This window comes from Clinocottus analis, unplaced genomic scaffold (genome assembly GCF_023055335.1).
Source record: "Clinocottus analis isolate CAN_PGR_092001 unplaced genomic scaffold, fCliAna1.0.p SCAF_6, whole genome shotgun sequence".
Lineage (NCBI taxonomy): Eukaryota > Metazoa > Chordata > Actinopteri > Perciformes > Cottidae > Clinocottus > Clinocottus analis.
Genome location: NW_027176218.1, coordinates 16802328 through 16819596, shown reverse-complemented (window position 1 = coordinate 16819596; position 17269 = coordinate 16802328). Strand labels below are relative to the sequence as shown.

Below are 17269 nucleotides of genomic sequence, written 5' to 3'. Positions count from 1 at the left end.
AGCCCTGGCGAAGGCCAACACCCACCGGGAACGTGTCTGACTTAATACCAAGGATACGGACACAACTCCTACTGCAGGCGTACAGAGACCGGATAGCCCGTGCCAACAGATCCGGCACCCCGTACTCCCGCAGCACCCCCCACAGAACCGCCCAAGGGACCTGGTCGAAAGCCTTCTCCAAGTCCACAAAGCACATGTAGACTGGTTGGGCAAACTCCCAAGACCCCTCCAGTAGTCCCGCAAGGGTAAAGAGCTGGTCCACTGTTCCACGACCGGGACAGACCCCGCACTGCTCCTCTTGAATCCGAGGTTCGACAAGCGGTCGGAGTCTCCTTTCCAGCACTCTGGCTTAAGCTTTTTTCCGGGAGGCTGAGTAGTGTGATACCACGATAGTTCGAGCACACTCTCCGGTCCCCCTTCTTTAAGATGGGAACCACCACCCCGGTCTGCCAGTCCAGGGGCACTGTTCCCGACCCCCATGCGACACTGAAAAGGCGTGTCAGCCAAGACAGCCCAGCAATGTCCAGCGCTTTCAGCATCTCAGGGCGGATTTCATCCACCCCCGGCACCTTGCCACCAAGAAGCTAACTACCTGAGTGACCTCTGCCAGAGTTTTTAAGTGTTTTCCTATTATCTTACACAGTGCAGCAGTGTTGACATCTCCTTGCCTTTTCTGGGCGAGGGGGAACATGCCCAGATTGGTACTTTCAACATGTTGTTGCCAAAGTTGCACTTTCGAACGGAATCCATTTATTTTGTCTGTGCTTGTGAGCAGGTTTTCATGTTGGCCTTGCATCCGTGTGTTGAGTTCATTCAGGTGCTGAAATATATCTGCCATATATGCCAGCTTTGCACACCACTCATCACTGGCGAGCAGCTTTGCATCGTCAGACCTCTCATCAGTTAAAAACACTCCCAGTTCCTCCCGCAGCTCATACAAGTGGGCCAGCACTTTGCCTCGCGACAACCACCTGACTTCTGTGTGGAGCAACAGGGCGTTATGCTCCGCTCCCATTTCCTCACATAACGACACAAATATGCGGCTTTTGAGAGGTCTTGATTTTACGAAGTTAACCATGCGCACGACATCAGTTAACACAGGAGCTAGGTCTGCTGGTAACGTTTTGGCGACGAGCGCCTCGCGGTGCAAAAAACAGTGCGTAACTAGAACAGGTGGGTGTCTCTCTCTCTCACTCTGCTCACGAAGCCTTTGATGCGCCCGACCATGGCTGCTGCTCCATCAGTGCAGACACTCGTGCAGTTTTCCCACTGAAGTCCACCTTGTTCAATATATTCTGATGTGACCCGAAAAATTTCCTCTCCTGTTGTTTTTCCTGGCAGGTCTTTTCCGCGGCACACTGCCGGCACACTACTAGTGAAAAAACCTGCCAGAAAAACCTACCAGAAAAAACAACAGGAGAGGAAATTTTTCAACTAGTGGTTGTGCCGCGGCACAGTGGTTGAAAATCACTGCTGTAGAGAATACCAGTTCAAGGCAGGAGAACAGGACATGCCTGTGGCCTGACAGCGGTTTTTAGCAAGGTGATGTCACCATTATATCCAATATCCCATACATAATGATGCAATTGCCTGAAATAGCTCACTGTTTACCACAAGTGGGACTTTACTGTACTTTACTTTACTTTACCAGTCTTTACTGTAAAACCAAAAGTAGATCAAACTAGAGTTTTTTTGGATGAAAATAAAAAATATGCCTCGGAGGCATATTTTGACTTGCACATGTATTTATTTTAGTCAGTAACTCAATGTAAAATGTCAGGTTTGACTGCTTCATTTCTTCCGTTAATACTGGACGCTGAGTGCGTTCAGGTAATTTAGAAGGTTTGTAATTTCCAGTTTTCCAAACACAGGGATCAAGAAACATAGAAAGTTACACTATTAGTATTATCCTTTATTTACTTTCTGGTCATATAGTTATTTTATTTTTTTGTTCATTGAAAAATATATATGACTAAATTGTTTGTATATTCTTAGAACTAACAGAACAAAAATAAATCAAAAAGTGACCAATAAGTGTGGCTTTTTTTCACTTTAGAAGGTTTGAGTTTTGCTCTACATATAAAGGGCATTCCACCAGTTTGACACATGGAGTTTAGTTTGAAGTTTTTCAAAACAGTGGTTGGCTGTGGAGACGACCCTTGACCTTTGGACTTAACGTGATCAAAGAATGCCGATGATGTCATCTCAGGTTTGGTTGGATACTATACATTTATAACAGAAAGTTACAAACTGGGTATGGAGTTGACAAGATGGGACCGGTCATCAGGCAGAAATGGAGAGACACAGAGTACGATTACTGGCAGTGGCAAGTCTGTTGCAAGTCTGTAGCAGGCGTCAGTCAAGTGCCAGGACAGCCGCAAGTGAACGTCACTCGTTCGGCACCCCTCACATGTAGATGTATTTTGCCGCCTCTCAATAACACGTTATGAAATTGTACATGTGCTGTTGTTGAATAAAGAATACAAAAAAAAATTACAAAAAAGAAGTTACCAAGCTGAGTGAGTGGAGCCACATCTCCTGGGAACTGCCATCGTTGTCACGACAGGTCAGCTGCTGTAAATCATATTTATGTTTTTAATCTCTGTATACGTCCTTCGAGCAGCACTCTGTAGTTTTTTGTTCATCATTCATTTTATTTGAAACAAAACCGACAAGGAACCTTTCTAGCTCCATTCCTCTTTATCGTATACACCTTGGACTTCAAACACAACTCTTGCTCACTGCAAAACTGTAAAAGTTCTCAGACGACTCTGCAATTGTAGGCCTCATATCTGCCGATGAGGACAGGCGATACAAGGAACTGAACCAGGACTTTTTGGGATGGTGCACTGGTCAACTCAAACCAAAGCGCTGGTGGTGGACTCGAGGTAAACGCTCTCCACCGAAACCAGTGAACATCCAGGTTATGGGCAATAACATTGTGAAGTGTTATAAGTGCATGGGTGTTCACCTGAACAACAAAAAATGTTGTGAACATTGCTCCTAAAAAGGTCAAGTTGCCATTCTTGGAAAAGTAAAGGTAATATCTTCACTTTTCCTCTCCTTAAATGTAATGAGGTGTCGGTAGGTGCCACGAGCTGCCAGTGCCAGTATTTTCACAGGATTGCCACGACTTACCACATACTTGCCAAGGAGGAGCTCGGTCTTGCTGCTGTTGCTCCACACGGAAGTCAAATTGCTGGCCGGTGTGTCGGATCTGCGGGAGGAACTGAAAGTGCTTTTGACTGATGAGATCAAAAATGTGATGCAAAGCTGCTCGTAAGTGAGGAGCGGTGTGCAAGGTCAGCGGATAAATTGAAGCACCTGAATGAACTGAACACACAAATGCAAGGCCGAAGTGAAAACCTGCTCACAATCACAGACACATGAAATAGATCCCGTTCAAAAGTCCACCTCCGGCTACAACATGTTGAAAGTGCCAATCTTGACATGTTCCCTCTCACCCAGAAATGGCACGGAGATGTCAACACTGCTGCACCGTGTGAGTTAATAGGAAGACACTTCAAAACTCTTGAGGAGAAGTTGTCACTGTATTTCCTCTCAACCTCCACTGCATGCCTTGACTGTTTGGGATCCATTTAGCTCACAACAGCTTTTGGAAAGGACATGACTTTGCGCGAGCTAGAGGAACTAACTGAACTGAGATAGGGCCGTGGGTTACAGCTGAGCTTTGCTGATCTACCTTTGAACAGTTTTTGGTTGAATGTTTCCAGTTCTGTCAAACATTTTGCACAACATATCTGTGTGAGATGAGCCTTGCAACCATGGCTGCTATAAAAACCAAAAACAGAGAGAGACTGAGCTGTTAGAGGTGAGATACAGATCCCTTTGTTTTTTTATTATTTAGCTTGTCTACAAGGCTCCAGAATTTTATTTTGGCTCCCGTCCCAAAAATCCTTTTGACTGCTCTGAAGTCATTAAACCATCAACGATTTTAAATGTTATCCGTTAACTCTGTTATAGTCATCGGGAGTATTTAAAAAATATATAAAAACACAAAATTCAAATGATAAGGAAATAAACAATTGTATTTTTATTGATTAAAACTAATCATAACATGATGAGGACTTGATTGATGATGGTATTATAAGCTAATTAAAAGTATAGTGTAAACAGGTAATAATTAATGACAGTGAAAAGCATAAATGTTGATGTCCTGATTGCATATTGTCCTGAAAATTGTCAGATAACAATCGTCAGCCAAACTTTATTTCACACTGTGATGGATACCGTTAAACATGAGTGCCAAAGCGCGAGGGGGGCTGCAGTGGTTACAGCACTAGTACATTATACTATGTATCTCATACTATAATAATTCATTAATGAAGACATAGACCTTAACGCAAATGCACATTCATCAGAGTCTGTGTGACACAATATATTGGTGATGTGTTCTAATGCCAATTTTGGTGCGAAAACACACAATGGGGTTTAAATTTAAGCACAAAAAACACCTTGTAACATCTGTAATAGCTATAATTATCCACTGGGTGGCAGTATGAATCTGCGTTTACTTCTGTCTACGGCGGCCTGTCTCACATGGATGCACTACCCGAACACAATATAGAAATTATTTAGTGACATGAACATGCATCAGTATACATTGGCCCTGTTTGATTTCAGGTCTAAAGTCTGACTTCACTCAGGAAAAGGGTTACAATTCTAATATTTCTTTAGACACACAATCTTGGCAAGCTATTGTACAACTTTCATGTCAACACATCCACATCTCCTCTGCTAGAGTTTGGAGATATTGTATGCAGCATCCACACACCCGGCAGTTGCCATTTCACAGCCTGGTACTGCAGACATCCCAGATTTTTCACAGACCATCTGTCATCACTACGAAGTTGTATTGTGTTCTGCTGTCTTCAGGCCAACCGGTTTATGATCCGTTCAGCCACCCTCCTGCTTTTGGAATGATACTAACTTTATCATTTCTGACTTCTGGGACACGGATCCCGACCAAATCTTTTGCTGGCATCGCAGCGTGTCACAGAGTCAGACTGTCAAACCCTTTGTCCATCTGTTCCTCATAGACACAGAGCATACGAGCGTAGCCATGACTGTAATTAGCTGCATGGTGAAGTTCAAAATCCCCACAGCTGCAGTCAAAATGTGACTTTCTGGGACAGTCTGCTTCAAAATCACAACCGAAAATAGTTTTGTGGGAACAGAACAGACTTTGTGTTCTGGACTGAACACAGATATGTTTTTTTGACAAATGACCTGCATTTTTGCTTTTGGGGTTTATGTTGCAACAAATGTCCTGGACATCCAAACAGCAACGGCTTTGTTTCAGAGCGATGGTCTGATGGTACTCTTTTTTTTTTTTTAAGGAGACACAAAGGCAGCATGAGCAAGGAAGGAAAAATAGGTTTAGCATCTCTTTGTGAGGAAATAAATTACAGATGGTTGAAATCTGTTGAGTTTATATTATACTCCTCAAGTGAGAGGTTGAAAAAAAACACATCTAAGACTGGCGTAGTAAAAATGTAAATAATTTAATTCATTTGAAATTTGATTTGCCCTATGTGTGCATGATATTTGTCGTAACTCCAGATTTAATTTTTATATTTAAAAATAAACCACGAATGCCAAAACTAAAACGAAATCCAAACGACAATTTATTTATTAATGTGCAAATGCAAACTGGGCCTTCGCAGCTTTCCCCAAGTTTTTGTGAGACCGAAAGTTTTCAGTTCAGGAAGCACATTACTGTACATGTATATATATATATATATATATATATATATATATATATATATATATATATATATATATATATATATATATATCCAGTCAAATACTGGAACATTCACACACGGTAAAATGAATTGCAATCTAACTGGATGTAAAATGTGTCCAGAATTTCCACACAAGCAAATCCTTAAATATACTTTTGCATTATTGCTTATTTTTTCCATCCCAAAAAGTTATTCCAAGATAGAAATCTTGAATGCTCAGCCTGCAGACAAAGACACAATCTGCCTCCCATTCTGGTCCCATCGCGCCTGAATCCTCCTCTTATCTCTGAGGACGACAGATGAGCTGTCTGCAGTGGCACGGCCTTGAACGAGCCTCTCATCACTCACATTCACTTCTCAGATTCTTTGTTTGAGTGCGTGTCTGTTTGTGTGTGTGTGGGCTTTTATTAGAATATACTAGCAAATCCTCCTAAATTGTCCTTCATGTTAATGTCAGTGTCTTCTACTCCCCTTTACGCACACAGTATCCCTCTTCCTCCACATCCTCTTTTCTTCATCCTGCTTTTGCCGTCTCCACTCATCTTCCTCGACCTTGACATTTGCCATCTACCTTCAACTGTCTTCCTTACAGATCAGAGGAAAAAACGCTGTGTGACGCAAAGTCACACACGAAAAACATCATTTTTCTTTCAGTCCTGTATGGGGAATACTTCAGTTTACAACCAGCTCACTTCCATCCCTTTGAAGCGAGCTTGGTTCCACCTCCTTCGCCTAGTTTAGCTTTAGCAATGGCTCCATAATCTGGGCAAGTGACCACGGGGCTCTGATTCAGGCTGCGAAGACTCTTGCAGTTCAAGGCCATTACCTCTGTTTTAACTGCGGCTCCTGCTGGGAGCTGGGAAGCGGGTCTGCGTCTCACCCTACAGGCCAAAAAGGAAATCATTTATTCAATCATAAAACAAAATATTACAAGGAAAAGGAACGTGAATGGTGAGCTACGGTCTGTAAGACTGCTGTGTACACATTCAAACCGTGTTACTTATACACTTTCAAACATTTCTCTTGTGCAGGCATGGGCGCTCGCACACAAGTCCAATGACATGTCAATAGGAACAAATTAGACTATGAGGCGGATGTTTATGTTGCCTCAGTTTATTTGACATGGCGATCAATATCCTAATGGACCTAAGTATTATTGAAGTCGCAACTAAGGCTACTGCCTTTCTTATGAGCTCTTTCCTAATGGAGATCACATTTGCCCCCTTTAGCTTCTTGTCTCCTTTATTCTGACTTCTACCTCCAGTCCACTTGGTCTAAGCTCTCTCTCTCTTTCCATTTTCCTCCTGCTTTCTAGCCGCACTAGTGGCACGACATAGGGTGCCAATGATGGTCTCAGTCAGTCTACCACTCAGGTCCAGCCTGAAATATTTCTACAACTCCTGGATGGACTGCAATTTGCACAGGATTTCATACAACGGGATCAATGCCACTGGTTAAGCCCCAGACTTGTCCCTCCATGTGCTATTATGAGGTTGACATTTTGTTTCCCAGTAAGAGGTCCAAAACACCTTTTTGGCCAGATTAATGAATTAATTTGGAGATATTTTAAAGGAACAGTGTGACGAATGTGGGGCATCAATTGATAGAAATGGAATATAATAATATGTTTTCTTCAAATACCCTAAAAAAAAAGGGAAGTGTTGTGTTTTCATGACCTGAGAATGAACTGTTATAATCTGGTGCCGCCATGTTTCAACCGTGAACCCAGAACAGACAAACCAAACACAGGCTCTAGACTGGGACATATAGGCCACCATAGTTCAGCGACACACTTGGCACACAGACAAAGTTTTAGTTGGTTACAGTTGGCAACCTCCCCGCTAGAGGCCAGCAAATCATACACACTGACTTCATCCAGCACCATCATCACAGTCTCAATTGGACCAATACTTTAGTTTATGGATTTAGGAGGATGAATCCCAAACACTTTTGTGATCACCAGACTTTTCATCTGGTGCCATCATCAGGTCAAAAATAATAATGTGTCCAATACTTTGTTTCATAAATAGAGTTTAGCGACTGCAACAATTTTGTTGTGGAAATTTCTATTTCCATTCATGATACCTTCATCAGTATGTTAGCATTGTCCAAATTTAGCCTTAAGCCTTAAGTTTAGCTCAAGTATAGCCCCGTGGAGACGCTGGCATGGCTGTAGTAAGTCTTTCTTCATATCTTCTTCCACTGGGTGCGAGTCTTACTGTTTTTGAGCAGCAGATATGATGTGACCTTGAGCCTTATCTTGTCAATCTGAAGGCTTTCTTCCTCAGCAACACAGCACATATAAGGAGGCAACACACTCAGAGCTTCCTGTGTGAACATACAGGTACCAGCGAAGCCCGAGCACAAAATGATTTTAAGCTCGTAGAGTTGGGATATAGATGCGAAATAATTGTTTTCACAGCTGTGCGCTTGGCGCTGACGCTTAAGGCTGGAGCGAGTGGAATGTACAGTATCAGGCGAGCTGCGCTCGAAAGGGGGGAAAGGTTGGGAAAGTGTGCTGTTACAGTGAACAGGCAAGGTTGCACCACAGCATGCAAGGGAGATGAGAGGAGGGTTAGTTGCAGGTGATTGATGGTGTTGCCTGCAGCGCTGTCATTGAGTAATTGACCTGAAGTCATCCGAGTTGTTAGTATTGAATCAAGCATCTGTAATGAAATCACAGACCCAGGCAGTGCTAAACGCAGAGATTCAGCTCTAACGCAGCACGAGTGATGAGGTTACTGCTGCACTCTGTTTCATGTCCCTGTGTGCGCGGATCCTGGTTGGATTATAGTTGGAGACACAGATGTAGTAATATTATGTCATAATTCATCTATTGTTATATATAACAAGCTGATTAACTGTGCTCCCCCCCCAAAAAAAGTGTTAACAAAATAATACATATAATGCGGTGTAATCTCTGTAAAAAGAAGCACATAGACAGTTGTATAGACGGATGCAGTATTTGTACTGTGGTTAAAGAAGACCTCTCTTAATCTTTTACTTAAAAGCAAGACCATAGTGTAGTGTGACCATTTTTTTTAATAAGTTATAGTAAAAATGTATTAGCATTAAACTATATTTAAAGTACTGAAAGTAAAAGTACTCGTGAAGCACAATAACACTTACTGGATAAGAATTAGCGATGACGTCATGGTGCAGCTGGTGAAGCTAATTCTGATGATAGCAACTTAATAAAAGGCTCATTTTAACCTATAAACAATACATCATCAATAATTTCTTGATTATATTTTGTATTACAAACTTAATCTGCAAAGTAACGAAAGCTTGAATTGGAGCATCAAATCTAGTTTTCACGATGCATAATGATGTCCACCGCTCATCCAATTCGGGGATACTGAGAAAACGCACTAATTTTAAATAAATATAAAGGCACATGTTTTGGAGTCATAATGGCATACATGTTGAAGACTGATGAGGTTCGAATATATCAAACATAATAATACAAATGTACAAACAAAACTACCAGGTGACAGCAGTGCATACAGCACATACACGCCTGCAAACTGCAGTATTTTGTCTACGCTCTACCTCTGTTGATTGTTGACGCTGTATCCAATACTGTAAAACAACATGGCAGGGCCTACCAAAGCATTCAAGGTAGATGACTGGTAATGAAAATGCCGCACTTGGATGACTACACTGGCCTCGTGGCGAGACTCATTGTTTTACTGGAATCAGATTTTGCGCAGTCTCAGGGATAATTCCTCCGCCACATGCAATACTGTCTCAATCGAAACAATATTCCCGTTGGGGAATGCTGGGTGGGTGGCTCACTCCCTCTGTGGTCTGACCACTAACCGAGTCACGCACCGAGAGGGTGGTTCGGTTCAGTTTGTTAGCAGGTAGTTAGCGTGTTGTGGTGACGGCCCCGGGGAGCAAATTGCTTCAATTCAATTTTAGTCCATTTCTCGCTCTGCAATATGCAAACTTTTGAGGAACCCATACAAGTGACACAAGGCAAGCAATGTAAGATACACATTACAGAGTACATATTGATTTAGCGGGCGTCAAAACAGTAATATGACCAGTAACAGATGGACGATACATCTCCCAGTGGGGATAAAAGCAACATGTGACTCATGGTTGGTCGAGGGTAGACAGTAGGATATGAGCAATAGACTGAGGGTAAGAACAGGATCTCTGACCCCTGGTTACACAATCTCTACTGGCAGGAAACAGATCAATGTGGACTCAATGGGGAAAAACAGCCACATAAATTCATACAACAGAAAGACTACATTTTCATCAGGCTTCAAATTAAAATGAGGATCTTCGTACTGCAGATACTGATAGATACAAATAGGTTTCCAGCTCCCAGATACAGCACAGCTGCACTCAGCTAATAACTAATACTGCATATCTGCTTGGTATGTGTGTGTAATTGAATGAAGATGAGGCCACATATCCTGTTTGCAGTCTGTCATTCTTCAAACATTGCAAACTATATAACTGTAATTTTTTTGTCTCTAAACAAAAACAAAGCAATTCTTTCTGTGTGTTTTGGCCTATTCTAGTGGAGAATCTCATTAATCAGTACGCTTGGACAGGTTGTTAGTTACATAGAGGATGGACGACTTAAGATAATGATTTCAAAACATAATGCAATACAAAAATGAAGGCCGGATTATCGGGGTTTCTGTGATTATGAAGATTGTGTGTGATTTGAAAAGTAAAAGTGGTTTCAAATGAACAACTGATTCAGAGTCTTCCAGAACAAATGAATGACTCGACACAGTGCAATGACTTTCACTTCATTATTACATCTCCTTTTTTTTTTTAGGAGGGAGGGAGTAGCGCCTCACTACAGCATCGTTAAAGGAGTCCTGTGGGCTGTTGTAGTTTCAAAGGTATTTGTTTTTGGTAGCTCAATTAACATTCTGGGGGAGCCGGAACATTTCCTCTTTCAATGTGTATCTACATGGACATTAGCAGGCCCAGAGAGCTACTCTTATGGTGGTAGTGAAAGGTGATATGGGGGAGCAGCTGTTTGCGCTCCACGTCTGGCTTGGGCTGCCTCCTAGCAGCTGATGTGTGTGTGTGTATGTGTGTGTGTACACATGTGAATGTGTGCTACGGAGAGCTATGATCACATAAGTCAACCACTATGCTACAGATCACCCTGCATCATCTTGTTGTCAAACCCGAACCACGCTTTGGTGACTTCAGTTTCCTTTTTATTTGCATTGTAACTCTGTTAAGTGTTCAGATGAAGTAAAGAAAACACAGGAAATACTCACACGTGTGCATTTGTGTGTAGAACATAGTGGATTAAATGATAGAGCAGATTTCAACCGTTTAGATGATTTAAGGAACGTGTCTATGTAATTATTGTCGAATTTGTCTGTGAAGAAATCTGGGGGAAGTAGTTACGCAAGTTTCACTGTCTGTTTAGACACAGACTGCAATAAAATACAGACCTCACGCTGCTTAAATCACATTCTGTCACAACCTGGCTTCCCACCAAGTGCATGCTGGGACTTAGGCCAGACTCCCGTGACCATGAAATGGAGTAAGAAAGAGAATAAATAAAGGAAATACATTTTGCCACATTTGTAAACTAACTGTGCGTTTTCTTTTGTCTGTGTGCTAAGAAAACATGTTGGAAGTCGTGCCGGTCAGAGGCACTGCAGGAGAACCCACTGAGAACTAGAAAACCACACAAATAGTTCCTGAAAATATCTTTGCAGCGATACAATCTACTGCTTTAAGTCTCTTCGGAACATGCAATAATATTTCTTGCATGTGTTTTTGGGAGCAGGGATCGATATCAGTGGACTATGCATCGCCAATTTCCCGTCTCGAGACCTCGTCACATGTGCTGTGAACGCAAGCAGAAACATTGCAGAGACGAGCATGGAAAGAGTCACATGACTCCGCCGATATTAAGCGGTGACTTGTTAGTTTAAGCAGAAAAAAAACATAACTTGTCTGGGAGACATTTTGAATCATAAATACATCACAAGAACATTGGCAGCAGACAAAAACAGCACCTCTCCCACCACGTTACTAAAAACAATGAGAGACGTCCTCCACCACACATCGGCCTTTCTTCCTTCTTCTTCTTCTGTTGAGTTTTGAGGCGGTTTCCATCGAAGGCAAACATTTCCTGCAATTAAAACACAATCTTCTGAGATTAGTGCTGCATTCATTTAAAATCCATTTATCAGAAAGGCAGACACACATTTTGCTTCACACTTTCCTTGTTACTTGTTACTTCACAGTAATTTCAACCTTATAATTTACATTTGAGTATTAATTTAGAGGAATACTTATATATCTACAACAAGTGAGGGATTGCACCGTTTTATAGTGAACGAAAATCAGATATTATTTTGGCTTTCCCGTCTTTTCTGTGACTCTCTATTGTCAACTAAGATATATTGTTAATGTAAAGTGTACATTTACATCTTACGTCTTATCTAAGTTGTAGTCTTAACCATTCCCGGTGGCAGTACTGTAATTTCGGTGTGTCTTTCCACGGCGGTTGGTTCCTGTCTCTTTGTAAATGATTTTCACAGATATTTTGACTCAGGTTTTGGTTGGCTTCACTCATAGCCAAATGTTTATCATCAGATGAAGTAATTATATCTTCGATACTAAATTAGGTGACAAAGCTTGTGGTTGTTTGTATTGGGGGGGAAAGCATAACTTGTGATGTTTCTGTACTTTAAATACAGACACAGTGACTCAAATTTGTAATTAGTATAATGAAAGACAGAGAAATGCCCTTAAATATCATATGTTTAGTATAGTATGCAGTAGTAATCAAGTACATTTATTGAGGAAAACGACTTTTTGCTCTCTTAAGACTGGAAATTGTCCTCCAATGAATCTGCTGACCATCACTACCTGCTGGTCGTGATAAACGCTGCAGGTTATTACGTGAGGCCACGCTTCATCTGTTGTGAAACTCTACCGCAAAGCTCTCTGGCTGTGCCGAGCTCTCTGCACCAGTCCTCCTTAAACATGATGACTCTCACCCAACGCACATTAGTCTTAATTAAACTAAAGTGTTTTCCCTCTCCAGACTGCATCCTCCCTCCTTCCGCCCCTTTCCTCCTTCACTCCTCCAGCCCTCCCTTTTCCATCCCTTCCTAGTTTTTCCCCTCCGTTCTTCCAGCAAAGCTTCATCACATTTAATGACTTGGTTGTTGCGACTCATGGGAGGTGCAACCAGTTTACATTCATTTATTCACAACCGTAGGCAATAAAGAAACAGACTTTCAGTTCACAAACCAATGAGATGTTTCCAAGACATTTGCAATGACTCTCTACAGTAAATCACTGGCTCCATTTTTAGTGTGTGCAAAGCTGGGTACAGATCTCCCGGCTCTTTCTACAAGTACAAACATGTAGTTTATTTCTGCGTTTGACTAACACAAGTTTGCCATAATCCTTTTTCATATTTTGTATATTTAGAAAAAGAAAGTAATGCATTTTAAACCAAACTTGACACCTTTATATAAAAAGTACGTAGGAAGATGAATGAAAATGGAAACGATAAGTTAGGCTATGTTGTAGATTTTGTCGCATATATACATACACTCTAAAAAGCCCAACTTCAAATTTGTTGTCCTAACACATTTTTTTAAGTTGAGTCAACAAATATCGTTGAAAAAAGTTGAACTAACTCAAAATCTCAATTTTATTAATGAGGAGTGGAATCCACTGAAAATGTTAAGTTGAGAAAACTTAGTATAGTGAGTTGGGCATCTACTGAGGTAACTAAGACCACTGTGCATGTGTCAGTAAACACACAAACACACAAAAATAAAACATATATATATATATATATATATATATATATATATATATATATATATATATATATATATATATATATATATATATATACTACTTTAATATTACATTTTAAATAATGAAATAAATATTAAAATATTTTCTTTAGCCCCTGTTTAAGATACATTGATTTGATAATACCATTGTTTCTTTATTATATTTTGATAGTTTTTCAGATCTCATTTGATTGACATGTACTTTTTACATCTTAATCTTAAACTGCTGAATGTCTGTTGACAATATATGTTCAATAAAGCGAGAGAGAAGAAAAAAACGCCAACTGCCATAAAAGAAGCAGAAGAAGAAGATAAAGAAGAAGAAGAAGAAGAAGAGATTCAAATATCCGTCTACCACTGCGCATGCGCACTTCCGCATGAGAGAGCAATTTCGCGCCGGTCAACGGCAGCTCAAGTGTTTCTGCAGAATGCCGTTTACGTCCCGCACCACTTAACCAGGTAAGACTGTGTATGTTCAGTGCGTTAGCTAACGAGCTAGTCAGATAACCTGTTGATTTTTAATGCCAACGTTAACATTACGAAGTTTATAACGTGACAGACACCAGCCTACTTTTCACGTGTTCATAACGTCATGTGTAATTTTACGATAACGACCCGCTCGTGTTAGCTAGGTTAGTTAACATGTTGCTGCAGTGCTTCGCAGTTCTTTAGCGTTGGTGGCGTCGGGACTGTTTCTAGGCTAGAGGCTCTAGTTCACTCTTTAGTTACCCGCGCGTACCCGCGCCCAGGACCTGGACGGTAGTGCCGTTGGCACCTGTTCGCCCGCAGGGACCACGCGAGTCGCCCGCGAGGCATGTTGTAAGAATAGAACACATTTTGAGCTTCGTCAAAAATATATTTGTTTTTATCAACCGACCTGTCTACATGGTCGCGTTACAACTCTTCTCTGTAACGCCATGCACACAGACACGGGCGGGCACACAGGTGAACACCCAGTGGACAGAGAGCAGCGAAAAATACGTTGCGTGCTTTTCACAATGAGATTTGCAGCTATCACTTTTAAAGCAGTAAATGTATTGCTGCAGCGTGGAGCTCCATGAATGGACGTTTCTCTCTTGAGACACTGCAGTGACAAAGCCTGCACACTTTGTGGTTGACATTAAATTGAAGTTAAAGTTGCATCATTGTTTCTTTTATATGCAAACTGTTTTGTATGTTTCTAAAAGTGCAACTCTGCAAATAATAAGTGGATTTAGTGATATTGTGTTGTCCAAGTTTAATTTTTTGTGTCATTCTCCAAATTTATTTTGTATTATGTCAAATTTTTAATCTTCAATTTGTATTTTTCAGATGACAGATGTCCTTGCCTACAAAGTGTACAGCTCTGCGAGGTCTACCTTTTCATTGTGAAGGAGAAGCCGGACGGCTTGCTAAAGACATGTCTGGTAAGACCAATTTGTCATTAAGGTTGCACATTGAGCAAGAACACACTAATGCAAACTTTCATCAAACCCTCATTTCTACTTCACTGTTACTTTGTTAATCCATCTAAATATTTTAATAAGTGTAACTTTTATAGTTTTTAATTTTATGTAATATCGCCAATACTGGCAATGTTACTGTAGCATCAAGGTTACAAGTGAGTGTAATGCCTGCATCACATGCATTTTGTAACAGCAATTCTCCTTCAAATTTACATTTATAATTCCAAGCCCAAATTGGTCATGGGTTTTGAGAATGATGCATATACACATTTTGTCAGTATTTAAATTACAAAGTTATTCTGTCAGTACATTTTCAAAGTTGAAGTACACTTTTGTTGAGCTAATCTTTTTGAGAAAATAAAACAAAAACCTTTACATCAACACCCTTTGCCGCTAATACTCTTTAGGGTGAGAATCTGGCAGATTTGGAATAGTAATGTCCATTGTTTTATAGCAGATTTGTTCCAGTTTAGGTTTTTGTCACTTATTAAATTAAAGGGAGCCTGTACCATGAGAGCAAATGTTTCCCTGTCTTTTGCTCAATTTATTTAATTTAACAGACTATGACGATTTAAATACTATAATACTAATGTGTAGGAGGTGACTCTTGTATGAAGGTTTTATATTTTAGTTTTCAAAATCTGCATGAAAATGTATTTTGGCTTTTAAATTGTATTGTTACAGAGTGATGAAGGAAAAAAAGATGAACACTTAAGAGGCGGTGAATATTTATTATTGTCTCTGTATTCTTGTTTTTGTGTAGAATACAGACCCGAAGGAATCTTATGTGAAAGAAGTTGAACTGGGACTACTTGCTGAAGATGACGTTGGGACGGTCCGCTCAAGTCTGACAACACTAAGCATCGCCCTGATTATTGAGAAACGGATTGTCATGGATGATATATGCGACATCCCAACTGCATTTGCCCTTTAGTTTGGACTCATCTATGCTCTCAACCTGGAGTATCCGAAAGACATGAGGTACACCTTCGAAGTAATTCAAAAGTTGTTCATGAACCTTGGTACCCAGTGCTCTGCCCGGGTTCGGTCCTTAAAAAGCAGTTTGCTCAAGTAGCCTGCCATATGTAAACCCCACCTATGGTCTTGGCTGGATTTTGAGGGGGGTAAGAGTTCAGGTTGCAGTTGTCTTGTTACAGACAATACATTTTTTTATGTCCATTCATTGTAAAAACAATATAACTATGTCCCACTGCTGATAGTGTACAGTGCCCATAATGATAAACTGATATTGGAATCAGCATTGGTACTGTGTATGTTAAGAAAGCATAACTTGTACTAAATTGTTTTTTGCATCTTAACAGTATTTGTTAAGATATTGCCGTTTTAAACAGTAGCTGGATGGATAGATGCATGGATAGGATAGGTTTTTAAGCCATTGTATACCTCCCACCAATGCCATTGTCCTTCTGTGTTTTATATATGTTCCATCATATACAATGTCCCAAAGCTTGTATCAAGGCCTTGCTTTTGGATTTCATTTTTTATTTTTTTTGCAGCCGTTTGGATTTTATGTCGATGTTTAAGTGGTGACACCTGGAATTTGTATAGTTATGCAAACAAATGTTTACTTGTTAATAAACATTTTGTGTTTGAAGAAGTTTGTTTTGTTTAACTGTTGACTTTTCCAAAGAAAATGGTGTACATTTTTAATTTATTTAAATAAAGGCAACGTTGCAAAGAATTGAGTGTACTCAACTAATGGGCAGTGAAATTTAGTAACGACACTTTAAGTTTGAAGTAAGTTTTCTCAACAATAAATTTAAAGTTATGTTGATTTATGTTTTCAATTTACAAGAACACACAATTTCAAGTTTCTCCAACTTAATATTTTAAGTGTTCTGAACTTAAGTACATGAGTAGATGTGACTATCAAATTAAGTAGTGGTAACTTAAATACATAAGTAGGTCTGACTAGTAATGTTACGTTTGACAAACTTAAGATAGCACTTTGAGTGAACTTCTTATTAGAAGTTGACACAACTTAGTTGAGTGAACTCAAAAAGGCTTTGCAGCTGGTTGCCTCACTTTTTTAAGTTGACTCAACTTTTTTTTTTTTAGAGTGTACAAATATGTTGTATCTCATTCCTCTGCACCAAATAACTCCTCTATAAAAACACATGAAGTACGAATAAGCCACACCGTGACATGTTCCCTCATGACCATGAAACTGAGCTGTAGTTCAATTTGAGTGAAACCCCCAAATAATGTTAAATAA

General features: G+C 40.3%; 1 long non-coding RNA gene across 1 annotated transcript; it reads left to right on the top strand.

The window, feature by feature from the left end:
• The first annotated feature begins 13932 nt into the window (after nt 1-13932).
• On the top strand, nt 13933-16546 carry LOC137804375 (uncharacterized). The gene is made up of 3 exons (XR_011080125.1): nt 13933-14047; nt 14900-14994; nt 15797-16546. It is a non-coding gene; the product is annotated as an uncharacterized lncRNA (long non-coding RNA).
• Nucleotides 16547-17269: the final 723 nt, after the last annotated feature.